Raw genomic sequence first — 14,459 nt, 5'->3', positions numbered from 1 at the left:
CCTCCATCGTGAGAGTAATGAGGGCTTCTATTCCTTTTATACCTGCGTCAGTGTTTGTGTGTGCTCTTATAAAACTATGCTCATTATTCACCATTTGGCGCTGAGCTGTGTTCCACTTCAACTCACTCCCTGGTAATATAAGCCATTTCATGGAGTGCATCTATTATGTGTAATCTGATAAAGATTTCACGGCAGCGTATGGTCGCTGTGGCCCAGCCTCCTTTGTGTGCAGTAAAGCTAAAACTCAGACAAGTGAGTCATGTTGGAAGTGACAGCCCGTATTTATCACTGCCACTGTTTATGGCGCGGCCCGCACGAACACTTTTTCTTATTTTTCCCTGTCAATCCGGAGGGCCCTAAGTGGGACTGTTAAGCCCTAATAAGACAGCCACGGTGTTCGTCTCGCAAACGCCCTTCCCTTCAGATGAGGGGAGTAAATGTGAGGGTTGCGCTGAAGAGCTTTTACGGTCGTCACTGGGCGGAAATCAAGCCAATTGCTCAAATAAGTAAGAGCAGGCGCGAACGACTGACTGGTTGGAAGTGCAGCTGCGCTGAAGTGAGCCCCCGAGCAATTTTATTTATTTATTTTTGATTTGTGGGAAAATCAGAAATGCTTACAGGTTTTGCATCATGAACAAAAAAAAAATGGCAGAGGGAATTGAGTTGCTGCTTCACGTTGACAAGAGCTGATTGGGGCTGGCTACCACATCGGGATGCCCCCCTCCCCTCTTTGTAAACACGGTAAATAATTAAACAATAAAAAGGAGAAGCGGAAAATAAATCATCTGTGCCTCGGCTCGGCTTGAGCTAATTTCCTGATGCAAGGAAGATCATCTCATGACGAAAGATTGGCGGGGTTGGAGCCGTTTCGGTCAAACCTTGAAGATAATGTCACGCACGAGCTCGCTCGTGTGATTCCATGAGACGTCGCAGTCAGGGGGTTTGTTGACGAGGAGTCTCACCTACAAGCGCGTCACATCGAATGACTGAATTATAGCCATTTTTGTGCTTTCTAAGGGGAGTTGTCTGTGGTGGCCATCTTGAACTAAGTCTGCTCCAACAAGTCATCAATTGTAGACATTCAGCGATGACTTTCTGGAAATTTCTCTGAACTCTGTTCAGTGGTTCCTGGGATGTTGTGGTAACACACACACATAGGCAACAACATAACAATCCGCCTTCGTCTTCTGGTAACAAACAAGCGATAAAAGCTTTTGATTAATGAATGCAGCTCACGGCAGCCTTCATGCTGCAAGTCCTGCTTTACTTTAAGAGCGTGATGATTAGTGAATGAAACACTAAGAATCAGCTGATCAGCTGCACAAAGCCTTCCGAGCTTTTAGCGCTTGACAGTAATGCCGTCATACCTGTAGCTGCATTGTGCCTGCTGACGTCTCCCAACAGCTTGTTTTCATTTTCACGTCTTTTACGCGTAAGGAACTTTGAGACACGCGTTTCATAAAAGCGTCCTGGTTGTCGACAGTGGATGTTGGGTCTTTTCTGGACTGTAACGTCTCTGAGACCGCCATCAATTATGTGTGAACAGCCCCAACCTGTCAGCAATGTCTCCACTTTCAAACAAATGGATATTCTCTATTATTTAGCTGCTAATATGGCACCGGATGGCCACTGAAGTCTGATGGTTGTGGTTTTGATGCTTTCCTGCACTCTATGATGAGCTTGGAGGTAAAAAAAAAAAAGGTAGTGGGTTGAGGGTGTGGGGGGGTGCAACACTGGTCATTCTGTCGGTTCTACTCGTTTCCTGCTAGTTGCATTAGCTTGCCCGCTGGGGTTTCTTTTGGCACATTAAAACAGATTTGGGTAAATAATTGATGCTGCAATTTATGGACTCCAGTGCCCGAGGTTCAATTGTAAGCCTCCACTTAAAAGGAAAGCATGCCTCTCATTGCTGCCTCTGTCTCCGAGTGCCGCGATTTATAACCTCAGATTGATGGGGAGCAATTTATTGCATAGGAGTGTTTTGAAGAAAAGAGGCAGCGGTATCATTTTTCATACGACGGCCATTTTGATGTGATTGCGTTTCAGTTTTGGATTTCCCGTTCGCCCATCAACTCCAGACAATGAATAAAGGTATCGATCACTGCGTGGCGAGCAGTAAATATGTTCGTGTTTGTTCAGAGCCTCTGGCCTTTTTCCTTGATAGGGAAATTTTGCCTTGAATTATCGCACAATATCAACAGACATTGTGTGCAAAGACCTATAGGATGTTCATCAATAGTATTGCTTAGAGATCACACGGTGTGATGTATGCACGGGCATTAGGCCCGGCTTTAATTAAAACTCAGCAAAGAGGCTGTCAGGAATTACATGAGTCATAATGTTTGCTTGGAACTGCCTTTCGTCTGCAGCGTGTAGGAGTGAGAGTTATGGATTTCAGCTGAATGTGTGTCACCTAAATGCCTCGGTGAATTCCTTTTAGTGTCTTTCTGAGAGGACATGCATAATTAGCTTTCTATAATTTGTCTATTAAGCCCCCCTTAATAAAAATTTAAAGGCAAATGAACTATTTTAGAACCACTAACAAACTGTCTCCATAGGGGCTGTCCGTTGTCGGCAGCTGAGCAGATAAATCAGCCGCTAAAAGCTGGACTTCTGTGCAGTTTACAGTGAATAATTAAAATATCTTTTATATAGCTCTGAGTTATCGAACGGCAGCCAGGAGATGCAAGTGCAATGCTGTCGAAGAAACACGAAATGTAAAATTTTTGGTTCTCATGTTAATGAACGGAACAGATCTTTAAAGCAAACAGGACGAGTGTTTGTAAGACTGAATGAATCCATGAATGATGATTTTACACAAAAAGGGGATTGATTATGACTGTTTTCCTTTCATACTTGGCAACGACAAGAGAGCTGTCAGATTGGGCTGGGTTTTTTTTCTTTTTTTTAATTTTCTGAATATATTTCACAGTCGCACCACTGTTAACATCATTCCAGGCTGCAGCATTTAAAAGGAAAGCATCAACAGATGTCTAGTAAGGGTGAACTAAAAAGAAAAACACCACAAAAAACATGAAGCGCTTCAGGCGGACCTGAAGGGATCTGAGAGGTAGTTTCAACCAGCTCTCTAAGCTGAACTCTGAACCCAGACAGGCTCCACGGATGAAAAAACCGAGGAGGACGCTTTTACTTAAAGAAAAAGAGAAAGAGTCAAGACTAACGTTGTTTTTGCTATAATGCTGCACAGTCAAAAAAAGTTGGATTTTTAGGGAATTATTGGCACCAACCTGTTTGCAGAGAAAGAAGAATAAAAAGATGCTGGAAAAGAAAACAAGACTTACCCCACAGTAAAACACGGTGGAGGCTTCATCATACTGTGGGGCTGCCTTGCTGCCTCTGAAACTGGACACGAAAGTCGGAGTTCTTAGGAAGACCAACAGAAGTCCAAACTATTACAAAGTGATAAAAGCAGTGGTCATAAATGGATAAAGAACTAGAAGCACTCAGAGAGTGCAAACCTTCGGCAAGACCACAGTGTGATTAAAAAATACTCCAATCCGGATCATAAGCTGGATCAGCATCATTTATTTTTGTAACAACCTCAACATTTCCTCTAAATTTGTTCAAAAGACAGACAGACAAACCAACAGACCCAACTGGAAACAAAAGAGTCACATGTAGGAGCAAAGACAAGTTTTTAACAAAGGGGTTACCAGAGACCTTGACCTTTGACCCCATGAACCTTGAAATCAACAGGGATCATCTTTGACCCATGTGGTGTCCAGCTGAGTGGTCTGACTTCCTACATTACACAGAGTTAGAGCACAAGGTCAGCTGTGATGTTGACCTTTGACCTCATGAACTTTAAATCAATCGTGATCACCCTTCACCTAAGAGGTGTCCAACTGTGTAGTTTAATTTTCCTGTAATACAACTACAAAGTTAGAGCATGGGCTGATCTATGACCTTTGACCAGATCACCACCAACATCTAATCGCTTGTTACTTGAAGCGTGTTTGACATTTCCTGAGGATTTCCTGAAAATCCGTTCATAACCTTTTGAGTGATCTTGTACACAGACAGACAGACGGTACTGAAAACCTGGCCTCCTTGGTGGAGGTAATAGTAAATAATAAAGTGGTGAATGAGGCCTTTTGGTAACCAGTATAGCAACACAAGTCTCTGTGACTTTAATTTGGTGCTGAAAAGTTTGGTAACCAGACAGTGACCCAACAGAACAAACCAAGTGGTTTGAATAGAAAAGGACTGGTCACCAGGTCGTTTTGACTTCATTCTCATTTAAAGTCTTCAGAAAGAGCTGAACCCTGCCAATGGGTAAGAAGAAAAAAAAAATACAACTTGAGTGCAAATGAATGAAAAGATGCAGCCAAAGGTTTTCAAACCAGGCATCGGTGGCGGTGGTGATAAAACATGTCTGTGCTGGAGCTGGTGGTGAAAAGAGGGACGCTATGCAGGCTGCCCAGCATGATGAACAAACTCACACACCTTCTGCAGAATATACAGATGAACCGAAGGCGCACCTTCGACTTTTTCAGCTCCACTAGACCACAGAAGAAGGTCACTCCTGCTTCCAGCTCGAAATCTGAAATGTGCCAGAACAATACAGAACAATACAGAACCGATAATGTACCTGCCGCTATTTGGGGTTTCCTCACTTCTTTCCCATCAACCGACACATAGGAACATTGGTTTGCCCTTGAGTTTAATAAAGTTTAAATTTGATTTACATATAAAAGTGATTCATTTCTATATGATGGTTTAGATCATGTATCTTTGTGAAACTTGTAAAAAAACATAGAGGTAATTTTGAGAAATTCTGCATCCAACAATATCATACCATTCTGTACTTTGGGCTCCAATATCCTCACATCTTCACTTGTTTGCGTGTTGTAGCACAAAAATATTAATAAGTGCCTAATATCAGAGTTTTGGCTGTAGTTCTTTTGAATGTTATCAAATGAAAGAGCGGCTCTGTGCAGCCTCGAAGGGCTGATTGCGTGGCTGCAGGCACACAAGTCAGAGCTCTCAGATGATTTCTTTTTTTTTTTTTTCTTATTTCCTTAGCGCTCCTCTAATCATATAGTTTTATGCAAATGAGGCTCATTCTGAAAGTCTGCCAACATCTTTATTTAACAGTAAAACTCAGAGCGAGGTAGAGCAGCTCCAGCTCGACAATGAAAATAATTCAGCCTCGGACAAAGAGAAACCTGTGGAGCAATAGACATGACAAAATTTCTTTGTGACTCATAATAGAAAGAAAAAAAAGGAGTAGCTGCAGCAACAAAGTTGTGCGTTTCGTTTAATTTCTACTATGAATACTTCTTTTTTTCTCCCCCCTTTTCAAACAAATTAGTAAGCAAGAAGACGATGGGTTCCCATCAGATCCAAATAAAGCAGAAAGCATTAAGAAATATACCTGCTTTTCAGCCTTCAGAAAAAAAGAAGAAAAAAGAAAGATTGCTGCCATTCCCAGCTCCATTTTAATTTCCTGTTTATTTCGCCCTCTGAAGCTTTGGGAACCCTGAAAGGATTTAAATGCCCTTCAGTCTCCACGTCTTTCTCCCATTGCCTTTGATTTATAGATTTGATTTGCAGCTTGAAAGCAGGAGGGGAGAAATTCCAAAAGAAGGGGGGAAAAAAAAAAGAAAAAGGAAAACACCGTCATGACACGGAGGAGCTTAGAGTGAGCTGAGAGGTGGGGGTGGGGGTGGTGGGGAATAGGGAGGATATAAAACAAACCCATTGCTGGCTCGCTGACTGAAATATGAGGAAATGTTGCAAAGCGGGGAGCAGAAACGTGATATGCAGCAAATGAACTGGGCCTTATTCAATCCCAGAGCAACAATAAGGAGCCCCATTCTGCTCTGTCTGTACTGCGCGGCGGCCCGTGTCGACGGGACTCGCTTTCACTTGACACCACCGGGCGCCCATTAAGTGACACAATACGTACTCAGGCCCTCCCCCGCCGAGCTCTGTAAACACGTCGCGCTGCTGCCTGTTTCTTCTCCTTCCGTGGAGAAACGTGCACCTTCGGCAGCAGATGTCACCTCGGTGTGGGCGACCTTCTCGGCGCCGTCTAAAACGAGCCGCGTGAATCCGTGCGCCCCTCTCGTCGCCTCGAGGGCTCAGCTGCGCGGCGTACCCAGCGTTCCCGAGAGCGAAGCGGCGCCCCCCTACCCCGGGGAGGTCGCAGGCCTGTGGGGACCTCAGAGTATGGGGCCACTGGGAGTTAAATGTGGGGACGAGAGGGGCTGAAGGAACAGACGGGATACTTCGTGGCAACTCTTGGCTTACCGAGGTGTCAAACCCAGGGGATTACTGTCAGCCTGCACACACTCTGCTCACACACGCATGGACGAAAAATGGTTCAACTTAAACTACTTTTTAATTGCGCGCTGCCTCCAGCTCCAATGGGCGACATAAAGCATGAGGAGAAGCGCTCAGGGCTTCTCCACAAAGGTGGTGATTTATAGGCGCACCTTATGTGGGATCCATGTGCAGTAATTTCCATCGCCGTTAATTTCCACTTAATGAGCGCCGGAGATTAATCCACGTTCTTGATGAATTGCACTGCGACAAGCACTCTTGCTCCAAACGTATATGCAGGTGTGTGCATATCTGTGTGTGTGTGTGGGAGATTTCCAAACTCTGGAAAGTACTGCAGGGACACTCGTCTGAGAATAAGCAGTCCTGTCCTCCACCGCAGCTCCATATGGTAATGAGCTGTGTAAAATGAAGAAAAGATGTTTTTCTTTTTCTGTTTTCGCATCACAGACAGCGCTGCAGTCGGCCGTGCGAGAAGCACAAACACAATCCGCTCCCAATGACGACAACAGCAGCACCTTTTTTTTTTTAGTTCTTTTATTTTTTTCTTTTTAAATTGCGAAACGCCCCAAATGAAACGTGAAACAATGGACTCGATTGAGCAACAATACAATTAGTCTTTCAGGAGAGGAAAAAAGAAAAGATAAAGGGTTCAATGATTTGTGCAAAGCAAATATGTCGAACAATAAGTCACCAGCTGGTGAAGATGAGCAACAAATTAGCAGTTTTACCCACTAAATTTGCAGGAACTGCGAGGGCGTAATGTCCGTGTTACTATCTTCATTAACTTAAATAATGGTTTCAATCTCTTCAGACTGACCCGTTCAAATGTGGCCTTTTTTTTTTTCTAATTCAGAAACGCCGACAAGAGGAAGGCGTTGAGATTCAAATTGCATTCCTCCATCGCTCCACAGCACAATCGCGACGTTGCAGTTTATTTGGAAACTCGGTGTGTCTCCCGCGAAAGGCTTTTATTACTGGACAATGTTTACCAAGCCCGTTGAATAGAAATGGAAATGAAAGATCAAAAGAGTGGAGCTGAGCGCATTTCTCTTTCCCAAGGAAACATTCTGATAGCTATTACGTTGCAGGTTTTCTATTTTTGTTCTTTCTGATTGGTTTGGAAGGTGCAGCTTTACTGGAAAAAAGGGGGAAATTTACAGAAACCTGTTACCTCTCGGTTTACAGGAAAAACACGACCGTTCAGAATTTATAGGCAGCATTGAGAGGTTTTTTTTTCTTTCTCTCAGCTGTTGTTACAGACAGCTTTAGTTATTAATGCTACACCGTAACACACTCATTGGTTTCCCCGCTGCAAATGTGACGAGTAGATCAATGTCAAATATTAATGCTCAATACGAAGAGCAAAATTGAAGCCTTTTCTCAGACCCATCGTCCCCTCCGGTGCCTCCTGCTGCAGACATCCATCTGTATCAGTCTAAGACGTTTCACCTGTTGACTCTTTAAGCCGGCGACGCTCTGTCAGACACTTCGGAACACCCCTGGCACATGTTTACAGCTTGTGGAAGTTGGAAGATGGCCAAACCTTTCGACCTGAACCAGATATCTTGCAGGACGATCCAACGGGAGCTTTGAGCTCGCCGACATTGTGGCATCTCTAAATGTTTTATCACTGCAATGTGAACATGTTTCCCATAAATAATACATTCACAAGGAATCTCTTGGTACCGCTGCCCAGGCCTGATGAACCTGTTTTTGTCAGTTTTGAAGGATTAAATTCATAAATGGACTAAGTATCAGACCTCTATAATCAGTCATTTCACTTGCATCTATGCTGTTGTCATAATAAAACCAGGAGGGCACGTCGCCTGCCGTCTTGCATGCCAAACTTTTGCACAAATGTCTCATGTGATCTGTGAGCGCTCAAAGTACGTGTTGGGGACAAATCTCAGCTACTACCACACCAGATTTTAGCTCAACATCTGTAAAATCGACTGAGTTGCGGTCACTCTTGTGTCTGCTCAGGTGGATTAGCTGCTCAAGGCCGACTCTGAAAGTTAATCTGTTGTAGTGATGCCTCCTATGAAAACTGTTCAGTGGTTCATGAGATATTTTGCTAACAGACAGACAAAGACATTATGTGACCTGTTAGAGCTCAGAGCATGTACTGGGAACGACTGTCGGCTGCTACCACACAAAATGTCAGCTCAGTGTCTGGATAACTGACTGGGCTGAACCCATTTTTGTGTTCGTTCACCAAGCTGCAGCGGCCATCTTGAATCAGTGATTACCAATCCAGTGGTCCATGAGATATTTTGCCAACAGACACAAACCAACACACACGTACAGAGAATTACATTAACTTTACATTAGCTCATTATGAGCCATGTAAAGTTATTTTTCTGTCAATCATCATGGTTGCCTGGCAACCTCACACTGATTAAAAGGAAGTTTTTTTAATCATTCAAGTAATGACTACAAACTCTTATTTCCTTTTGTTTTCAGGTTTGCTGTAAAGACCAAACAAAATACCTCTAATTGGTGTAATTTTGTTAAACAGAAGTGGTCTGTTGTTTTCATCTTCATAAAGAGCCTCTCCTTCAAAATCTGTATTTGTTCCGAACAGAGAATGGACAAAAAGGGGACGGGGAGCGCCGAGAGAAGGACGGCAGCATCCAAAGACATTTGCGCTTTTGGAAACAACCTTCAGAAGTTAACTGCCCCGTTAGATTGTGTTCAGTCATTGATATCAGAGACCGGTTGTTTCTCGTTTCATAGCTTTTCTAATGTTAAGGCTCTTCGAATCGTTCCAACAGCCCTGACGGGAAGCTGAAGCAGGATGTAGTACCTTCAGGTATCCAGTTTGTAAATGAATTAAAAGCGGTAGTTAAGGGGAGCAATGAGGATTAAAAAGGTGTAAAAGCCCTTCTGAAACAATCCGAGCTGGGACTGCTAGACAGGAGCATCAAAACCCACACAAGACTGCAAAAGACCTTCAGGGAAACCGATCTGCTACAGCTGCTCATCATATTTAGAAATAGAAGTAGGGCTTTTTGAGGAGAAATAGTCACAGATTTTCACGACTACAGCCCTTTGCCAGCTTTCAGGCACTGGGAAACGTTTAACTGGTAGAGTCGAGGATAAATCCAGCTGAATACCACCGAACTCCTGAGGCAAGCATTCCTCCATCTGTGAAAAAAGGGGCCCATAATGAAAAGAAGCTAGCTTTCATAATGGGATAACTAAAACCCACAGATGCACTACAAGCTGAAGATTTGCCACGGCACCTCACAGACCCCTGACCTAAACATCTCTGCAAATCTGCGAGCAGACTTCAAAAGAGTAGTCCGTGCAATACCAGCCGGGATTTTCACAGAGCTGGAAGCCTTCTGCGGGGGGAAAAAATACTGATATCTGCCAAACAAGAGCCGAGAGATTCTCAGCTGACTCGAAAGTGTGTTTACATGCTGTTCTACCTGCCAACGGTTGTGTTGCTCGTAATAATCCCTTTTTTGTTGTTACTGTTTTTTAGTTGTTACAGAATATCCATTTCCAATGGAAATAGATGCATTTATTTATTCAAGCTTCCCATCGTACCGGCCCCACCTCCACAGGAAACACACCTGAGGAGGAACTGCAGTGACTCATCCGCCAAGACTGTGGGTAAAGTCTCTTTTATCACAATACATTGGGAGGCAGCCTGAAATAAAAATAAACCCAACGAGGCTGAGAGCAGCACAGAAACCCCCCTTCCTAATTAACAGACACCACGAGGACAGGTGTTTGCTGTCGCGGGCAAAAACGTGTAGTTTGAGTCCTTGTGGCTAACTAACACAGCTGCACCCACTTCTCCTGCGTGTCCCGCGAACCGAGGAGTTAGTCATCAAAACAAACACCCAGTCACCCACCGAGGGCATCCAGGAGATTTCAAGACTGTGTGGGCGGGAGGTCGGCACCTTTGTTATTTATGTCTTTTTTTTTGTTGTTTTTCTTTTTTGAACTGTCACGTATCATTATCACCGGCACTGGGATTCTCAGTCTGAAGCAGAGACTCCGGATATCTGTCAGGAAGAAAAATAGAAGCAGTTCTGTTAGCCAAGCAGCCAGCAATTGTTTATTTTTATTCTATCATGTTGCCTTAAAACACGGATGTCCAGGCCTTTTTCAGCTTGCGAGCTTCTTATAAATGGCCAAGTCACAATGATCTACCTGCCTTCTTTATTGTTCTTGTCCTTTTATTCTTTCGCTCTCTGCAGGTGGTTCAGAAAAAAAAGAGACCACAGTTTAGTGGCGGCGAGATCAGACAAAATTGAACTAAACCTGAGCTATTTGTGTCTGATAATGAAACAAAAGAAGAATCTGGCTTTGCATCTCTTCACATGCTGTGTTAAATAACAACTTTTTTAAAAGAGTTGGTGTGTTGCGCCTACATGACTGCGTGAATCAATATGACATAATGCAAATCTGTTCTTTTTTTTTTTTTTTGGGTCCTTACCTTACTCTGATGACTTGCACGGAATGGAATCAGCCAGGGATGCTTGGTCCGGGCAGTAGCTGCTAATAGGCAGCCTCAAGCACACAGCCAGATGATCATAAGTCACGGTGGAACGGTATTCGGATTTTATAATCTTCATGTGGGAAAAGGTTGGCTGGCATAACCAAGCAGAGCCGAATAATGCAGTCAAGGAGGGGTGCAGTTATGTTGGGGGCTCCAGAGATGTCTGTGAGTCCTAGTTTCTCACTCTGACATGTTTTCGGGCTCCACACCTTCGAGGACAGATGTAGCATTTTCAATTTCAAAGCATTAACTGAGCTGATTGTATTAATCGGCTCTACATTAAGGTCGTTCGACATGTTGGTCTGATAAGTTAAAAATGCCAAACCCACCAGCCACTGGTCATCACTTACTTGGTTGTATTCTGCGTGTTTAGTTTCAAGGAAAAGCTCTGTAACCTCCGGACAGAGCTCTCGAAACCTTTGCAGGAATTTCCCTCTGCTGAGCCATCTCACGTCAGTGTGGAGCAACAACTCAGAGTGGTCGTCAAAATAGTCCTAGATTTGTTGTAGATGTCTGGAACCATTCTCAATTTAGCTCCTATAATTCTAGAGCACTGGAGCTGTAATAGTTTTTATAGTATTTATGTAGATATGCAAAGTCATGGCAAAGTTTGGTGCAAATTTTGTTGTGAATTTGTGCAAACATGTCCTTCAGTGTGATTTGTGTATTTTCTTGCAATTTTGGTGTCTATGACTAGTCTCATCCCAGTGAAATATTACCTTAAGATCATTGTGGACTGCTGCAATCTTAAAACAGCTCCAATCGCAAAAAAATGTCATAACAATTCACTCAAATGCTATTTTAGAAACCTTTACACTGCTGGCAGTTTCTCATTACAAGGTTATTCTGGTAAATTTGTCATAATATTCTTGCTGAAAATGCCCGAGACAGCACTGGAAGTGCTTCAGCTGCTATTTGTGCTTCCAGATAACAACAGAATTTCATGTAAATAACTGTGTAACATAAAAATGATGGTTATGTAAAGGTCTGTAAGATAGCATTTGTATGAACCACTATAAAATTGTTCAGATTAGAATTGTTTAAAGATGGCAGCTGTTCAGCTGTTCACTTTGGTCTTGGGTCCACCTAGACTATACAGTATGTTAGCCTGGACTAGCTGTTGGCTTGTTAGTGCAATAGGAATTATAGGATATTCAAAGTTTTCCTGTGACCTGGTTTCAGTGAAAGGACTGGCTAACAGCAAGTGTAGCTAACAGATTTTTAACGAGGTGGTTATTGACATTTTTGGATCCCAGAAAGGTTGTCGGAGTGAGCTTCTCTTTAAATAAGGTAGGATTCATTAAAAAAAAAAAGCACTTTCCAATATTGCATGTCTTGATTGACTTTACCGTATCAGTGTGATTAGTAACTGTGTCAAGGAGTGTGGTGCAGTGTTATGCAAAGCTGTTTGACTGGGAAAAATCATCTGAAATGATTATAGCTGAAACTCTTAATGAAGGGAATGAAGTATTGGACGACTGACAGAGGCTCTGTGTGAGCTTGGTTTTTGGTGGTGGTTTGCTTTAGGGTTGTCTTTGTGATGAAAAAGAACATAATGTCAATTTATAGCAGGTTGTCTTTATTTCAAATTGGATGCTTCTGTTGTTGAAATCCAAACTGCAGCGTTTTATTATATATCTGTTAGCACACCCTACAAATATCACCACCATCCGCCACTGAAACTGTCACATGGGAAAATAATTGTGGCATACAAAAGCCGTTTCTACATCATTTCAAATAAACCCTTGTGGAGGCCTGTGCTGACAGAACATGTTAATGCTAGCATACTCAGCTCATTTCTTTGTAATTTTTAGACTTGTTGAACAAAAAAAACAAATGTTTCAAATGGTTTATGGTCTCCTCCTCTGGCTGAGCTGCAAAGTATAAAAAGAAACCGACCTTGAAAAAAGGTGAAGGGTCTGGAAGGAGATTTGATCGGAGTTTGTGACTTCTTCCCCTCTTAGCCTAACATGTTGCTCTCGCCTGCTTCTTTTATATGATTTTAAGCCAGAGTTACAAAGACAGACGATGTTAACTCAATTCTCTCAGACAAAAACAGCAAAATAATCCAGTCCATCGCCTCAGATTCAGGCGTGGACTCACATGCATCCTGCTGGTGTTTTTTTACGAGACACCTCACTGAATATTAGGTCCAGGGATATGAAGCACTGCTGCGTTCAGATAGTGTGAAATGCAAAAACGCTGTGTTGTCCCTAATCCCTGTTTAGTCTACTAGATATTAACCATGGGGGGGTGGGGGGGTGGGGGGGGGTGGACTAGTGAACAAGTTCCCTCATTGCGTACTTCTCCAAACTGGGGTCAGTCAAAGAGCTATGTGCCACAGGTAAGATAGCAATTGTTCATAACCTTTTTCACTGAACCCCACTTCAAAAGAACTGAAGTATGTTTTTAAAGGTATCGTGTCTGTGTGGATTACTATAGAAACAGGCTGAGGGCCATTTTAAACAAGTTTCACCGGCAGCCTGAGGAGAAAAGCCTCCAAACTTGTTTCCATGCTGCGGGCTGCTGTTATGTATTCCAGTGGTCACTTGTCCATTATCTGTGTATCTTTCACATTTCACAGTATGAATGGGTACTGAGCTCTCAGCAGCAGCTTTACAGAGACATAATTAGAAGGGAGACGGTATGACAGATGGATTACAGTCGTAACCGAGAGTGTGGAGAGTCTATCGTCCTAGCTGCAGTGCACCTGCTTTGTCTTTGGCATAAACAGCAGAAGAGTAGGAATTTGTCTTCTCGTGCAGCATGCCTGTAGAATTACAATATCTTCGTTCTTTTTTTTTTCAGTCTTCTTCTTTCTTTCTCTGCACAAGCTCTGATGTTGCTCGCAGGAATAAAGAACGAGAAGAAAAGAAAAAAGAATCTTAGCTTGGTTTTTATTATTCTGAGGCAGATGGTACAAAATGAGACATGGGGCCTGATCAGCTCCGTGACCTTCATGTCGCTAATCTAACAACGCCCTTACATCGATCCAACGTTAACCCCGGCGCCCCGAACGGAATATGCACGGCTCGGAACAGGGCCGGTGGCCTGGGCGCTTTTCGAACAAATCACCTCGACATGCAATTACCTCCTGCTCCGAAGTTATTTCTCTCCCCGCAGACGTGGCCACCCTTTTCACTTAGGGGTCTGGAAATTAAACAGGTTTTCCCGGTTAATTAATTTGACAGACAGAGGCCATTGTTGGCTCGCGTCAGCCCAAAAGCAAACCTTATTGCCTCGTGTCCCGATGCTTGACTCTTTTATTGTTCTTTGACTCGTCGCTCTATAATGGGCCGCGCAGAAGCCTGCCCGGTAATTGATTTAAAGGAGATGGCGTCGGGCAGACAAGTTACTGAAGGCTTGAAACAAAAGCGTCGCCTCTTGTCGAAAAGGCTACAATATATCTAACGGGGTGCGTTTCCGGCATTTTTGGGTATTTGGGTGTTTTGGACGTGGTGAATAAAAACGAACCTCGTGCAGCAAACCTCCTTGTCCTCCTCCTCCTCCCCCCCGAAAGCTCCTTCACCCGGCGATGAAATCGGAACGGATTTTATCTGTAAGTCGGCGCGCGCGGACAGGAAAAAAAAAGAGTGAGGAGATCCAAAGCGAAGTGCAATCTCAGTCTAAATCG

This window comes from Kryptolebias marmoratus, linkage group LG8 (genome assembly GCF_001649575.2).
Source record: "Kryptolebias marmoratus isolate JLee-2015 linkage group LG8, ASM164957v2, whole genome shotgun sequence".
Lineage (NCBI taxonomy): Eukaryota > Metazoa > Chordata > Actinopteri > Cyprinodontiformes > Rivulidae > Kryptolebias > Kryptolebias marmoratus.
The sequence above is the reverse complement of the archived record's forward strand: the minus strand, read 5'-3'. Positions refer to the sequence as shown.